The sequence below is a fragment of the Python bivittatus genome, unplaced genomic scaffold (assembly GCF_059951505.1).
Source record: "Python bivittatus isolate LINGU-HERP-01145 unplaced genomic scaffold, Pbiv_v1 ctg000690_np1212, whole genome shotgun sequence".
Lineage (NCBI taxonomy): Eukaryota > Metazoa > Chordata > Lepidosauria > Squamata > Pythonidae > Python > Python bivittatus.
In genome coordinates, this window is record NW_028277096.1 from 466,681 (window position 1) to 484,429 (window position 17,749).

General features: G+C 40.3%; 1 long non-coding RNA gene across 1 annotated transcript in view; it reads right to left on the minus strand.

The window, feature by feature from the left end:
* The window catches only part of LOC148214353 (uncharacterized), a 77,316-nt gene that overhangs the window by 58,301 nt on the left and 1,266 nt on the right, over positions 1-17,749 (minus strand). Inside the window, exon 2 of the long non-coding RNA XR_015798205.1 lies at positions 683-813. This is a non-coding gene — a long non-coding RNA (uncharacterized LOC148214353). The remainder of the gene's footprint in view (positions 1-682; positions 814-17,749) is intronic.

Genomic DNA, 17,749 nt, shown 5'->3' on the forward strand with positions numbered 1-17,749 from the left:
GCCACATTGCTAGATCATGGAGAGATGGTGGCAAGGTTAGATGTCAATAAGCTGGAGGCGGCAGGAATGAATGATAACATCTCAGCATGGTATGAGAAGAGATGCCTAGGCTTGGCCCGAAAGGAAGAATGGATGGAGTTTTTCATTGCTAACCCAAAAGAATATCTGAGGCTGGTTCACACATGACTGTGTATCACTCACTGACTACCAGGATCCAGTAGAAACAGCCGTCATAGCGTTATGATAACAAGCTTTCAGCACTGTGAGATAGATGGTCGTTACCCAATGAGGCCTACATTCAAATTCCTTGCTCAGCCATAAATTAGTCTGGGTGACTTTGGGAGGTTCACCCTCAGTAAAATGTACCTCTCAGTTAGGGCGAAAGTAAAAAGTGGGGGCAAACTATTAATGTCACCTCTTTAGAAAATAAAGAACTGGATATAAATGTAAATAATAGCCATATTATGTGGTATGTTATAATTGTTTCAGAGTGAGTGATGAGCCAGCTTCAAATCTTTCTCATCCATGAACTCACTAGGTAGTCTTACACAAACCAATCATGTTTCTCCCAAAATATTCCTGCTTTCCCATCCCCCATCCATCAGCCTACCATTAGGCAGACTGAGCAATCTGTTCAGAACATGGATAAGGGCTAGGGCCATTCACTGCCTTCTCAACCTACCTTCCAAAATGGTTGTCCCAATGCTTCACCTTGAGGGCTCTCCTGAGTTGCTCTCCACATGTTCTGCTGTGAAGTACTGGCCCTACTGCCAAAAGCAACTGATCTTCTTGGGGTGTCCGTGCTCTTGCCAACTGTAAAATGAAAACAAAAATTGATTACCTCATGGATTTGCTGTATGGCTCATTGGCCAGTCTTGATGGCTTGTGAAGTTCATGTGTCTTGTTGAAAGAACATGATGACTTCATGGAGACCAGTTCTTTCAAGCAAGAATAAGATGGGTTGGCAGTCTCCCAGCTTCCTTGTTTGTTTAAATTTTTTGAAAGGGCATCTGTGTCCACCATCAAAAATGAATGCTTTGTTTGCTGAACCTTTCATCTGACCCTGCGTGCAAATCTTGTATTCTCACGCAAGGTTAAACATTCTACTGAGAAGTAATAGATGCATAAGGCTACTTCTGGCTTGATGTTTTTGAGTTGTTTCTTGAATGGCACAGGGTTTGTTTATTTCTAGCAGCCTATTCTTTAAGGGATTTTTGTTTATAAAGGTGTTAATTCTACAGTGAAACTGTACATTAAATTTATATTAGGGTTGCTGATTGGCTTTTTTTTTTTTTTAACTGTATGGGGGATAAATTTGGAGAAAATGACAGAAAGTAATTCCTCTTCAAATACAGACAAGGGCTGAAATATCACCACTCGCTGGAATCTTAATAGATTATCTCTCCTGAGGAGGACAGTTACAAATTACTCTCTCTTCTTTGCAAACTGGTAGAGAGGCCAGAAAAAATGCCAATTATAAGTGTATATCACATTGTGTAAGAAGGAAATCTTTTACATATTATGTTGGCTGCCAACATAGCTGTAGATATCTCTTCCCTCTGAACATGTGGAAATTAAAGCATGTCATTTTTGAAGCCTTTGTCAGATAAAAATGGCTATTCTTACTGGGTTACATGCGATTGCTATATGACAGCTGGAAGGCTATAGGATGACACCCTCAGCTAAGTGATTAATGGTGGGTTTGATTAATAAATGCTGTTCTGGTATCTTGCCTGAAAACCTAGAGAAAACAGCAAAGGCCTGCACTGACCCTTCTTCTGAGAAGACTTGTCTCTCCATAGTTGAAGGGCATCATACACAGGTCATTTGTATTGTCACAGACAAGCAATTGATCTTCCTCACGGAGATATTGTGGTAGTGATCCATCTCTTATCATTGTCATAGAAGCCTGATATGTTGTCTGTTCTTTTCTAGGATTGACATCTACCAAGTATTTACCTACATCAATTTCTTATTCAGTGTTCATATCAGGCATGTAGTCTGTTGGGATATCCATATTTATTCATTTCCCTGTTTCTTGCAATATTTTCATCTCACCATAAATAAGATTCCAGGATAAAGTCTCTGATCCTTGCCTATTGACTCACTAAGCTCCAACCAGTGGATGGCCAAAAACCTCCATCCTCCATCCTTGAGGCCCAAAGCCCTTCAACCTCCATACCCAACAGACCATAAACTTCCAAGAACTATTCTTAGAAACACTCAAAACCTCCTCCATCATGCCTTATGTCTGTCCAAAAATTTCATGGCTTAACCCTCAGATCTACCAAACATTTGCCATGTACCCCTTATCTAGGACAACATTCTTGAATTAGGTTGATTGATTTCAAAGATCATTTTAAACTACTCTGTTTTAATATCATGTCATTTTAATATCATGTCTATTATCTTAAAAAAAACTAAACAAACTTGTATTTCATTGCTTTGTTTTCTTTCTTTCGAATGAAGTCCAATAAATCTCTTAAAATTGGAAAGCTAAGTCTACCATGGGGGACGCGGTGACGCAGTGGCTTAATGACGCTGAAAGTTGCTGGCCAGAAATGGTCGACGCTTCAGCGGTTCGAGTCCAGCCTTCGCGTTAAACAGGGTGAGCTCCTGTTTCCTCCCCAGTTCCTGTCAACCCAACAGGTCGAAAACTCACGTGAGTAGATAAATGGGTACTCTCACTCCGGTGGGAGGAAAAATGCTGGCGGGGCCTTGCAAAAAGGAGTTGGGAGCAGTTGCCGGTAAGCGTGAAAAACCGCGCGCGCCCAAAAAGGGCGGGAAGCAACGGAAACCCCGCCTCCTGCGCTCGCCAACTGGGCTCTGCTCTAGGAAGGAGGCTCTGGCAAACCACTTCCGAAAAACAATTGCCTTGAAAACTGCAAGGACTCGTCCAAGCAGTCACTGCAGGGTCAGCAATGACTGAGCGCAGACAAAAAAAAAAAGTCTACCATGTTTGCAAAAGTTTGGTAACCACTAGATGGCAACATAACATACAGAAAACTCTATATTGCCATCTAGTGGTCATCTGGATTTTTGAGCCCAGATGTGGTAGATCTAGCTCAGCAGGTGAGAGTATCTGGACAACCTCATATGGGCTCAGAAGCTATACAGGGTCAAGCCTGGGTAGTACTTAGATGGGAGAGCTCCATCCAAGGAAATACAGGTAGTCCTCGGTTAGCGACCACAATTGGGACTAGCAACTATATCACTAAGTGATGCAGTTGTTAAGTGAAACATCATGTGATTGCAACGGACTTACAGTGTCACTTCCCATTTGGTCATTAGCAAGACATCACATGACTGCAACTTGAGATTTTACTGCCAGCTTCTCTATTGACGCTGCTTGTTGGAAGCCAGTTGTGAAGCACACAAATGGTGATCACATGACTGCAGGACACCGTGGCGGTTGTAAATGCGAGGACCGGTCATAAAGTTATTTTTTCAGCACCATTGTAACTTCGAATGGTTGCTAAACAGGGCAGTCATTAAGTCAGGTACAAAAGAAAACTAAGTGAAATCACTAGGAGCCTGACTTTTAAGGAAACTTTATATTTATGGATAGACTCTAAGGAGCAACCTACATATTACATTCCAGCCAGTCACACATAACATCCATGATTAAGTTCTGTAGGTCCATTTCCACTGCAAAGAATTCTCAAAAAGAGAATTCAATTATCTTTAGGAGAGACTGTTTATAGAAAGAGATGTTGAAACTTTTTTGGCCATGGTACTTCTGTCTTGAAAACAAATCCCCCCAAGAAGTCTTTCCACCACCAGCATATCTTTGCCTCAGAAATCAGCTGCAGAAAATAGAAAAGAGTGGATTTGGGAAGGGTTTTTGACTGGTTTGGGAAAGGTAGAATTCCCATTTCAGATCCTCCCTTCAGTGTCTCCACCTTCAAAACTACCAGATGTTGCTTTTGCATCATAAGTGAAAGTCAAGACTAGAAAGTTCTGTTTTATTCAGATGTAATATGCCTATTATGGGCTTCACAGTTTAGTGTATACTCAGAGGAAGGAACTCATGATGATAGGAAATAGGCTATGTATAGCCTGAAGATACATGTGATATCTGAAGGGTTCCAGCACACCTGTTCAAACAAATTGTCCTCTGTTACTTCAGAGATTCAAATGTCAAGATGAGATATTTTGACTAAACATTAGGCATTTTTTTCTTATTACATGAGTTATCTGACAATTGAATAGGTTTCTTCAGTGGGCAGTGGTCTCTCCTACATAACACGTTATCTGTTTGCATGGGAAGCTCTCAGGAGTTCAGTAGCAAAATCTTGCATTGCCAAGGAACTGCAAAAATTAACCTTTGAAATCTCTTCCAATTCTATGGGTATGTTTTCTTAATGTGTTTATCCAGAATTAACTGAAATATGGTTTATGGTGTTAACCCCATTGTCTCAATTTGTACAACACACTGAACACTTGACACATGGGATTTGCCCAACATGCTAGACTAAAATGTGGTTGTCCTCTCTGTGGTTCAATGTATCATACAAACAAAGCCTATGATTCTTATCCTGAATTTGCCTTATAACACAAAGTTGCATTTTAATTTAATATAGAACTCCATGGAAAACCATGCAAACTGTTGCTATTGAGTACTATAAAACGTTATGCATATCTAGAGTTTATTTTATGGAAAATAATCAAGACATGAAGTAGCTTTGAACACATTCAGCCACTTATTTGGAAGGCTTCTATTCTGCTTGATTTCCAGTGACCTGACCCCTGAACCTCACCACCATCACCCCACTTCTGGTTATAGCAGCCTGCCTGACTCCATGGCCAAGAAGGGAACACAGATGGTGTAAATTTGACAGTGGGGTGCATGGGTGGGAATGGGGGAATGGAAGAGTGGGGCGGTACAGAAGTATTTTCTGAATGGAAATTTATCAGCATGTTCCTGTCTAGGGCATTCAGTTATCAGCATTGCTATTTCAGTAAGTAAGAGGGGAGCCTCCCCTGAATCCTTGCCAGACACTAAGGGACTGGATGGGGAGGGAAAAAGGGAGGTGGAAGACTGGGGGGGGCAGTGGGAGGGGGAGGTCTCTGCCGTCAGAAAACTGGGATTCCTGCCAGTATCCTGGAGGGTCACAAAGATAGGAGTCAGCTTTGACCTACTGGTTCTACTTCAGTCCCTGGCTTGAGCAGGATGGGTGAAAAGTTACACTTCAGTAAAGATAAGAATGGGAAAGGGTAGCCAAACTCCCACGGCCTCTTTTGGCATTGCTGTGTTGTCCAGATGACATGGACAAATGAGTCTGTGGGCAGCATTATCTACAACATAGTATTACTGATCTACAAAGTCTAATTCAAACACCTTTCTTAATGTGGCTTTCAAAAAAAATACATCAAAATTATGCATCGAAAGCGTAACTATTTTTTTTTCAATTGAGCATGCTGCTTCAGTAAATTTGTTCTTTAAAAAACCTAAACCATCTTTTTAGACTAGTTAAGGCAAGCTCACGACATAGTTTAAAATCCATTCTGCAATGAACCCAGGAAACCGATGCATGTGTTTTACATTTAAACCAGAGATAGTTTGAAGAAAGCCTTTTTTGTCCCTCCTGAATAAAGGAGACATTTTATCCAAAAAGGAAATGTTGCAAATATATATTTTTTAATAATCCTATTGCACGCAGCCCCCAATACCATTTGGGTGACTCATCCGGCTGTCCAAGATCATACTTTCAAATTTAGCATCAAATTGATAATTTCCAGTGGCACATATTGTTTTCATTTTGTTTTTACAAAAATGGCTAGATTAGGTATGATAGGACTCTACCAGGAAGGCAAATTGTCAAAAATGTGTACAAGATAACAATAAGGGAGATATCATATTCTTATCTCACTCACAAACCACCAGTCTCAATTACTACAGCTGTAATGTGAATTAATAACATTAGTATACTCATAGGACTATTATTAAGGTTGCTATTCTACATTTTATTTTCATTTTATTATGTTGATAATTACGCCACCTGACTCCATTACAATTCTAGGTGGTATACAGTATAAAAAAAATTAAATAAAACAGTACAAAAGAATGCCAGGAAAAAAAGCTACCATCTCATACACCAGACAGCTCCCAAGGGTCTTACCACCACTCTAGTCCAAAGTGCGGGAAAAGAGCCAGATCATAAGGGATCATCAAAACAAGGTCAGGATGGGGACTTACAAATCTCTGGAGGAATGTCATTCCAGAGGGCAGGCACTACAACAGAGAAGGCCCATTCCCTGGGTCCCAGCAGGTGGCATTGTTTAATCAATGGAACCCAGAGCATGCCACCTTTATCAGATTGTACAGGACAGACAGCAATTCTGGAAGACAGGCAGTCCCTCAAGTAACCAGGACCTATGCCATTAAAGATGATAACCAGCACCCTGAATTGCACCTGGAAGCCTACTGGTAACCAATGTAGCCCCCAGAACAAGGTGTTACGTGGGCATGTCAAGGCATGACCACAACTCCCTAAGATGCTGTGTTCTAGGCCAACTGCAGCTTCTGTGAGGCCTTCAAGAGCAGCCCCACTTAGAGTGCATTGCGGGGGGGGGGGTGCGTACACATGTGCATGTGCATGTTTAGGACTGTTCTGTAAGACATTTTTAAAATTGTCCACATGAATCTCATTCTGCAGATACAGGTGGGGTTGGGAGGATATATTTCCTTGACCCAACAACAAGTCTCATTTGTAAGTTGTCTTGACTGTTTCCTCCAACACCGCTATGTCTGCTCTGTAAACACAGGAATCTTGGTGTCTCTCTTCATTGTAAACTATCCTTTCCAGGCACTTTTCCTTATCTCCTTTCACTTTCCTGTTTTCCTTCCTAACCAGTCACCCTTAAGCTGTACAAAGGGCTCTCATTGGCTCCAGCCAACACATTTCCTCTAGGGATGAATGAATTCCCTGATACAGGCACACCGACAGGCAGTCTGAGGACAAAGTTCCAGTGATTCCTCCATCAACATCCCATTGGCCACTGACAGAGCCTTGAAGGAAATGGGTTATGGCCAAGGGATACATCAATAGGAAAGCCAAATAGATGAGGTCAAAGGTTTGGGAAGTCTAGAATATCCCTGCAGAAAAGCAAATAGTATACAAAAATATATGTACAGTATGTGGAGATAAGTAACAGTGGACAAACAACACAATTTGGGGAACACTGGAGCGTTAATTTCAGCTGTTTGTTCATCTTTTGACTCCATAGGGTTCATTTCTTTTTCCATAGGTCATATATTCTGCAGGAGAGATGCTTTTGACCAGGTCGTGCTAAGTAATTATTTCCTTTTGAAAATATATTGTATTGGAAAAGAAATAGGGAATACAGGGTTTAGGGTAGAAAATGATGGACTCTAGAAAGGGTATGAATCCTTATGCTGGTTTCTGAAGATAGCATTGCTCCCTGCTCCTGAATCAGTCTGGCTTAAATTAATAGATCTGTGACTATCTCATTTGCCATGGTGGCAGAGTCCAACATGGATTATTATTAGGTGGGCTATATGCCTTTCCTGAAAAGTGGAACTTAAATCCACTCTTGCTTTGACCACAGACCTGCCAACATAATGTTGCCTTGCCTTGGGTCTCTGGGTCACCCAGTGCATTCTGCATCTCATGGGTGGTTTGCAATATGGAAACAAGTTACCTCTATGTAAATCATGACCTGGGGATGAAATGAGGTGTAAAATTGTGGTTACCAGGTAGTTCTAGTGACAATGTAAATAACTAAAGCCTCTTCCAGGAAAATTATTCCCAGATAGTCATAAGATGGTTGTGGTAACTTCATAGTTTCACAGTGTATGAACTCACTTTTATGAGTGTTTTTTGTGCAGATGATTGCAGGACACCACATTCTGATTGAAGAAGTGAGTCCTTGTGCGCCATCAGATTGGTGTCAACTCTTAGCAATCATACAGACAGACTTCTGCAGGAATACCATAATCAGAGCTGCAGCTCCAAACTAAGCTAACACAATTCTATGCAGATGTTCAGTATGGAGACAGTAGACTGCAATCATGGCTGCAGGCCTAGCCCCATGTTGAGCCTAATGCTCATATATTCACAGCCTCCGCAGTGCAGATGGGAAAAAATATGCAGACTTCAGCTGAACAATTTGTACCAAGCCCTTTGCTGGATGGTGCTGTAGCCTCATCGATTTGGAATCCATGTGAATATATCTCTATGCACACATATAATCAACTCATAGATTTCATTAGGAACATGAAGGGACAAGAAGTGTTACCTTGATGATAATTCACCCATTTCCTGCATTGAATGCCTGCAGATGTACAGACTAATTTCCAGAATTCCGGATGGGGAATTCTGGGAGAGGAAATCCACACATCTGGAGGGTGCCTGGCTTGGGAGAGGCTGCCCTATGCACAAGCATACATGCACACTATGTGATCATTTGCAACAACTGTGATGGTAATGGAGAATGAATCACAACTGTCAGAGTCTAACTGACCACTAGATGTCACTAACTTATTAATCTGAAAGAAAATGATATTACAGCTTTAATGTCCACAAGAGGTACGGCTACCATTTGCAGCTCGGAGTCATTCATGCATGTGTATGTGTGTCTATGTTTTCAAGGTGTATACTGATTTCTTCCCCAAGCAGAATAGGAAGTTGCCTTCCTTACTGGTATATAGGTAACCATGTAACTTCAAAATTGTAAGGATGAAAATTTATTAGCTGAAAATAATAAACACAATGATAACGCTTCAAGTAAATTCTTAAACACATAGAACTTTAGTTCAGTGTGACAGTTTGTCTCTCCTATACCATCCCTCTGCTCTGTTTAATTCAATCTACTACATCTTATTTGCCAATCAAGGGTCTATCACTATTTTATTAAGCTCCTGGAAGAAAACTTCTTGCCTTTCCTATCTAGTGGTGAGGTCTGCCAGGTAGGCAGAAACATACCAGTCAGCAAATAACTGAGGCTGGATTGAAGAGACCTTAGTGCCATATATTGGCTGCATTTACCTATTTTAAAATAGGATATTTTTAATCCATGACTTGCTGAGCAAACTCTAATTGTGTAGTTTGCACCACCTAAACACAATTGTTGGGTTCACACCACAAGCAAAACCTGATCGATCCATATTATGGTTAAGTGAGATTTGTGAACAGAGCCATATTGCATTTGACTGTCTTAATATTTTGTGAATGGTAATATCATTAAGATTGGCCCCACTCAGCCAATCCCATAACAGGGACTTAATAGAAGAGCTTTAATGATCTGGAATATCTTTGCAGCCTCTCAACCCAGTGGTTTGAAGGAGGAAGGGTAGAACAGAGATGGGAAGTAGATCAACAGCTTTCAAACTTTCAAACGTTTTACAATAAAATATCATACCTACTATACTAGTAAGGCCATGGTGTGTATCCAGATTTGGTTTTCAAATTCAAATTCCTGGGTTCAGACTTTTAAAAGTCTAGGCATGCGTCATTAACATCAGGGTCAGAGACTGGGGTCTTGAGAAAGGAAGTAAAAGGAAAGAGGACAAGCCTGAAATTTGAGCAGACTTTGGACAGGCAGTCACTGGACTTTGAGGTATGCAGAGTAAAAGCTGAATGTTTTAACATGGAATTGTGGTTCTTTGGGTTCCTCTTCCCTCCCAATATGTATTAGAGACACATATATCCAGTGCTATTTGTTACTGTGGTATAGGGTTAAGATGTTGGACTTAGAACCAAGCAGTCTGGGGCTCGAATTCATTCTCAACCAGAAAAGATCACTGGGTGACTTTGAGCTGATCACCCACTCAATATGGAAAACAACGGTGCCATGTATGATACCTTGAGCTCCTGGAGAAAAAGCAGAATCTAATCTCCATCGATCAATCAATCAATCAATCAATCAAATAAATAAATAAATAAGAAAAATATCAAATCCTGTATACTACTCCTAGATTTCACATTGCATGGGAAAAGTGGGTGTGTGCACACACCCCATTCTATTATCTTTACATTGGGCTAGTCTTTCTCTTGCCCTCCATTGAGAGAATAAAACAGAGCATGCTAATTGCTTTTCTTATCAATCATATCTGACTGCTCTCTATACTGTGCATGACTGAAAAGTATGATTAATGCAGTAATCCGTGCTTGTATCCATCTGTGATACTGGTCATAAATATTTGCTCACAGGTTGTGATGGATGTATACTTTGGTTATTTTATTTATTTTTCTGATTTCCATGGCTGCCCACCTACCCAAAAAACTCTTAGGACAGCTGTGTCAGCACTGAGTGCAGCAATGTTGCAAGTGTTAACTATTCACAATTGAGCAAGATCTAAAGAACAAGTCAGCAACATAGGAGTCTTCTGCTGAACCTTCATCAGCTGAGGGTGCCTTGTGCTCAAGATTTCTTGCTCTCAGTTCCTCTCTGCAGACTTCACAGGGAGATCTGCTTAGTCACCAAAAGAAAAAGGAAGCAGGATTATCAGCATTTATCTCCTCACATGCCAATAAAGATCACTCAGAAATGCAACATGCATGATTTCAGTGCAGGCCATAACTACTGAATGCCATGTTAGCTCTCTAGGAGGCATTTTCATGCTGAGACATTACGCTTTGCCTTCTTGCCTGGCCTGTGTTCTTGAGCTGACAACAGTCAACTTGCTTCTCACTTTGTTGCACTTCAAAGGAATTTTCCGGTTTTCTTTTCAAAGAGCTTCTTTGAAAAGAAACCTGAAAACTTTTTCTTCTCCAGTTTCGTGATTCACGCAATTTCTTGACATTCACAAATTTCCTGGAGTCAGATTACTGACAATAGGCCTGATTTGCATTTTACCTCTTCTCTGGTTGCTCAAAGCAGTTTGCATGGGGGTCTCTCTCTCTTTTACCCCCATGGGGATACCCTGAATTTTATTCCCAGAACAACAACCCTGTGAATAAACTGGGCTGAGAGGAAGAGACCTACAAGGCCTCGCCTCAGGTTTTCTATACAAAGGGAAGAGGAGACAGAGGAAAGAGAAGAGAGTCACAGTTAGGGCTGGGTCTAAATAAACAGAGGTACCAAGTAGAACATGTGTAAAATACATTTTTTTTCAGTTCTCTTTTAAATTCTCTTAATATTTGTTGAAGATGGAAATAAAAATCATAAAGATAATAAAATAGAAGGGAGGTAAATTAGACACATTTCCTTTATTTTTCCAGAAGCTAAGCCATAATTGAAACCAGAATTAAATGCACTATTCAGTGGCCTGAAATGTGTTTTCTCCAGGATTGAACCTGCAATTGCCAACTGAAGAGGGCAAGGGGGGCATTTGTCATGTGCATCATGTCACCACACAAATGTTCCAAATTACATACTGTGCATAATGTGACTGACACAATCATATAATTCCCACCATCTGTACAATGACATCATAATGCATATGACATCATCATGGCTTCTATGAAAAGTCTGCGGCTGGCCTTACCTGTTTCTGCAAGAATTTGATTTCAGTAGAAATTTTAAGAGCAATCCCAGTATCTATCTCCTTTAACTTGAAATGGAAGAGATTTAATTCTTAATTCAGTTGAAATGGAAGAGATTTAATTCACACAACTTGGTAAATCATGGCATGTTAAGGCTTGGTCTGATGTCCAAACTCAGAATCTAGATGAAATTATGGACCTACAGCAGCGTTTCTCAACTTTGGCAACTTGAAGACGTGTGGACTTTAACTCCCAGAATTCCCCAACCAGCATATTGTTAAAAGCACTGTTGGAGGAGAGCCATGTTTTGCTTTCATTTGTTTGTTTGTTAAATTTATATAGCCACCCATCTTTCATATGTAACATTATGGTAGCTAAAAATCAGAAGGAATCTGGGAGCACTTTTTTCAAGCTAACTAATTTATTAAAAGATACAAGCTTTCTTGAGCTACAGTTCACTTGCATCTGATGAAGTGAGTTGTAGCTCACAAAAAGCTTACACCTTTTAATAAAAATTCTTAATCCATATTGATTAAAGGATGAATGTTTTCCATCTCCATCCCTTAACCAGGAGAAGGGGTCAAGTGCTCTTAAAAGAAATCCAAAGGACAAGGATGCAGTTTGAGAGACTCTAAGGTTTGGGGAGAAAGAGTGGAGCTTTTGAATTATTACAACTAACAGGATTTTTGAATTCCCTAGTTCCCTCCTTTGAGATATGCTGTAGGAACACTGAACTTTGGCTGTCTGTTCAATGTTTAATTCGTGTTTTGACCAATCTTCAACTTGTGATTTGGCGGATAAACACAGTGTTGGAAAGCATCTTAGCTGTGCTTCAAGTAGACTTCCTGAAATCAATAGGATTCAACTACTAACTTCAGTTCCATTCTTTCAGTGGGTCTACAGTAATAAATGCCATGTTGGATCCAATACAAATATTTCAAAATACCAACAATCCTTCACCTTCTCAGTATGCACATTGCTTCCCATTCCTTTTGTTTATAAAATTAGCAGTGATACTCTGCAGTTTATAGAGCAAGTACTTCCCAGAGCTAATATTTATAGGATTTATGATCATTTCTCTACTGTTCATTGTGTTGTTTCCTATAATTTCACATGACATTTGGTCATACCCCTTTGCTCCCTTTGTTTTAAGGTAGGAAGAGAGTAGGATTATTTTTTTACAATATGTGCTACAAACAGCCATATAGTAACCTGCTTACAAGATTATTAAGCAAGCTGTTACAAAGTGCTCTCCAATTTAACAGTAGGATACTATTTCAGAATTGAAACAGATGAGAAGATGAGACAGAAAGAAACTTGGACAGATTTTCAAGATTCTGTTATTGTACCATACAATAAAATAGCATTCCTGAAATCCCTGAGGGATCTTTTTCTTGACCTGGCCTAACTTTAATATGAAATGGTCTACTCCTGAGTTTGACCCAAAAAAACTTCCGGCCCAGGCTGTCCATCGATTCAGACAAAGCACAGGGGTAAAGGGTGAGTGATAACAGTGACAGGACCACATTAATAGGCTACCATATCTGGATTGCAAAAATCCATATGATCACAAGATGGCACAAACAGAAGCCCTAATTCTTCACTGTCATCTAGTGATTCTATATGAGAATTATAGTTCCAGATATAGTAACCCTACAGAAGAGAAAACAGAAGCCTAGCAAATTAAAAAAGGTAGAAAAAAAGTGAGTCCACTAGAGAATGGAAGCGGACAGAAAGCAAACTTTAAAAAATCCAAAGTGTCTGACATAATTCTCAATCTGGCTGATTTTCAAGCTGCAGTGGCTTAGCCAAACTCAGACAAACCGCACTACAGCTTGGGGTGATATGTGAACTAGTTACTAGGTCTTACTTCTGAAGACTAAGATATTGGTGTGGTGTTACTTGTTTTGACTTGTAATTCTCTGAAACACTGTAGCCTAAGTTCAAAACTGTACAACTTAAAAGAAAATGTAACAATAGCTGTGAACTTTTTTATGTTACCAACACCCTACTGGGGAATGAATAAGTCAAGGGTATCATTAGGGTAGACAATCTTTAGGGGTACAAGACAGTACTTTTGGGGAAGTAATGATGGGCCATTGGGGGTATGCCATGATGCAATGACATCACCCAAGTGGGTGGGGCTGGAGTTTCTAGGGCAGCATTTCTCAACCTTGACAACTTTAAGATGTTGGCTGGGAATTCTGGGAGTTGAAGTCCACACATCTTAAAGTTATCAAGGTTAAGAAACATTGTTCTAGGGAGCTGTTTTCAAAGATTAGGTATGTTTAGGGTAGTTGGTTTTTAAACCTTTTTTGAGCCTTGCAAACCTTTTGTTCCGTTTTTTGCCATTGAAAAATTATATCTCCAATTTTTTTTTAAGTTCTGAAAACTGTCAAAAAGAAAAGAAAATCTGGGCCACATGCATCCCATGGATTAATGGATCAAATCCTTGGGTTAATAAAATCATCTATTTTAGGTCTAGGAGACAACTCACAACCATATCATTTCACAAAATCCCAATCTAAACTCTAGGCGATAGAATTAGCTCCCATCTGCCTAGGCCAGTGTTGTCCAAACTTGGCCACTTTAAGATGAGTGGACTTCAACTCCGAGAATTCCCCAGCCAGCATGGCTGGCTGGGGAATTCTGGGAGTTGAAGTCCACTCATCTTAAAGTGGCCAAGTTTGGACAACACTGGCCTAGGGCAGCAAGAAAAGTCCAGCTATTGCAAACCAGACTCACTCTCTGTACCACATTTAAGCGAACTACCTAAAATAACTAATCAACTTCTATTAGTGCAGTTCTTCCTTCGAAAGTTTCCTTTGAAAATGGGAACCAGCATCAGCAATACAATTGCTTGGTCTAAAATTAGGTTACCAGCTGCAGAGCAAAACCAGCAACCAGCCTGAGCTCTCCACATTATTGACTCTCTCTCCATTCCTATTTAACATCTGCATAGATCAGCAGCTGACACTGTTTATAGACTGGAAATAAACCATTATCCAGTATGATTTGGCTGCCATGGGCCCCCTGCCTAATTAGTCACCTTGTCAAGAAATCATATGATCCATTAGCAATTTGAAAGCAAAACCAGTTCCTATAGAAGCATGGTGTCAGGACAATTAACTAAAAAGGCATGAAAGTTCAAAATGGTTTTACTGTGTTTGAAAATCCAAATTCTGCTTTAAAAACAACCTAATTGAGTTATCTCTTGGGAATCTGTCTTCCCTTGATCCTTTATCTAGAGCCCAATCATGCCTAATACATTTTTGCAGAAGTAACTGGTAGGAACAGCTGCTTGAACATGTCATGCGAGCTCTATTCCTGTTTCAAATGTTCTGCAGATGTTGGGCGGGGTTAACAGGACATGCATACTTGCACGACATCTTTCTTGGGCTGCTTCAGTTCAGATGAATATGAGTATGAATGTGGCCCTGTAGTCCTGTCCCAGGCTAACTAGAAGCTTCCTTCATCTTATCCATTGAAATCAGAGACCCTTGTTTGATACTTAGGATCCAATTTACATTCTTACATATTGGACATTGATTACCTACAGGTTCAGGAGTTCTTTTTTTTTTTTTTATCTGCGCTAAAAGTTGGCAAAAAATATGTATGAAATATAAAGACTCCAAAGCAAAGTAAGAAAATAGGCCTGGTGCATTGCACTAAGAATGGATTCCCCAATAAAGTGCTCGTGGACTTCTCTCTGCTGGGTCTATGCCCCACCTCACTTTCTTTTTATGACTGGCCATGTTTTTTTCAATGGACAACCCCTCTCCCTGTGATAGCAAAAGCACCCACAACAATCTCCCAAAATCCCAAATGTAGCCACTGTTGGAAAAGGTTGGGGATCCCTCCATTAATGGCTCATCCATACATCTGGCTTGCTGCAGGGTGAAGACAACCCTACCAACCATTTGACAAGGACAAACACCAGGCCTTTGGCAACTGGGGAAGCCCTCAGAGGTTCCCATGTGGCACTTCTCCTTCCTCATAATTCACCAGCGGTTACTTTCACTGTGACAATTCTGTTCTCCTGGGGGCTGGAAATCACAGAATAGATTTTCTTAAAGAAGTTGATGTTCTTAGAACTTTAAAAAAACCATGATATTTCCAGCTCCCAGAGGAAAAGAAGGGACTATTCCAGCAGCACAGCCTTCCAGTTCAGGGCTTGTCTGAGACGGGGGACCGTCCACACAAAGAGCTGCTTTTTCCCATGGAAGAGAAGATGCTCAGTGCAATAGGTCACCTACTCCCCATGTGACTCACAGGTCCCATCAGTTCAGAGGCTGTAAGCCTCCCTTTCCAGCAAAACTGAAGTCAACAATTTATCTACAATGAAAGTCTAGTTGCAAAGTAAGGCAAAATTAAATAAATAATAAAAATGATGGCTTGAACAGCCAAGCCAACCCCACGCTCATTTGGGGAGTGATTGGTCATTGGTTTTCCCACAGGTAGATGACAAGGATGGGAGGGAAGCCACAAATGATTGCCCTGAACCTACTCCACATTGTATGGTGTAGGGACAGCAGTATGTCCATCCTCATTGCTGAGGTCCAGAAAAAGGTAGGCTGTGGATTCAGTGCTATTTATATCAACACATGTTCTTCCTGCCTCATCTCAAGAATAGGAGGAAAGTGTCACCCACCCATTGTTGTGGCAACATAAATTGTTAACAATTGGCTAGGTTCATACAACATGCTAAGCTTTAATTCATAGCTTCCACATCATAAAGGTAGAATTTAACATGTTGACATAAATTGTTAAGCTAGATCTAAACAAGCTACATTGTGGCTTAGCACCATTATTACCCCACACAACACGTCTATTTAGAATTAAACCATATTTTATTTTAAAAGATGCATTTCTTCAAACCCCTGGCTACATCTGCACTTTGACAGGCATGCTGGTGGCCTTACTACAAAATGGGTACAAAGCCAGGACAAAAAGTATTTTTAATTTAATTTCATTTAAATTCAACTAAATATAATTCCCATGATTACTCCCTGTGTTTAATATACTTTTCCTTCAGCCACATGAAAAATTACAGCTCGGTAGCAAACTTCTGGATGGCTCAGCCTCTGGGAAATCATAAACAGGGTCTAAGAGATCACGAGCCATGCTGCCCTTTGGCTGGCTTATATGCTTATCTGATATGGTGTCTTTTAGAGTATCAGTCTCACAAGGTGGCTGATGTTGTAAAACTGTAAGATAACAAGAAGATAAGAAGAGACCAAACAGCACAATAGAGAGCAGCAAAAAAACAATAAAGCAATTCCCAGTCAAAGGAAGGCAGAGTTGATTGAATCTGGATCTTAATAGTTAATAGAAGAGGCACCAGGCAAATGGATTGGGGGATAATATTACAAAATCCATACTCATGCTTTTGCGTCATTGATGGAACAAAGCCATAGTGTCCTTGTGGTTCACACATCATTGCTAAACTAAAAGCAGACAGTGCATGATGGCACAGCAGGATGCATGAACCAGGCCACTGAGCAAGCATTATTTGAAGTTCCCTCAAACTGTAGGGAGATGCAGACTGCAAGCTGAATGAACTTATACACGGTTTTTGCAGGCATTGGGTTATACCTAAGATTTTGGTACAAAGGAACAACAGCTGACTCCATGTTTTGTTTTGTTTTTAAAGTAATAATCTAAGGACTTTTCACTTATCTGTTAGGTAGCAAGCCAGAGACTACACTCCAAAAACTAGGAGGAGCCAGGACATAAAAGTGGTTGTGATTAGGACAAAAACTAAATGTTATTACATTTTAATTTAAATTAAATGAATTGAATAGTTAACTTGCTTATTGCTGTTGGATTTAATAATTCCCCGTCTATCATAATTTTAAATAGGTGGCATCTTTAGGAGCCCCCTGAAACCTCAGGCTGGGCATCTCTGCTCTAGCCTTAAACAAAACCACAGGTTCTCCTTGGTTAGGCAGAAAAGGCTAAAGTATAGAAAACTGCTCCTTATATTATCCAAATCGTATGCCACTCCCCAAGTTTTCCTTTGCAGTAGAAGGAAGTTGTTCAGGTCCTTGTAAAATCTCGTTTCAGCCAAGGCAATTGTGCAATGAAAGCTTCACTCAGCAGTGGTGTAAAGACCGAAGCTGTGTCTGGGGCAACATTCAGTCTGATGAAGAAAGGTCTAATTGGGAACTTTTTTTTTTCTTTTGTGACATGTTGGTTAGTCCTAATAAAAGGGGCCTAAGTGCACAAAAACACCTTCAACAGGTAATGGACCACTGAATTTAGGAACCCTCCAATATGGTTGGACTAGAACTCAAAAG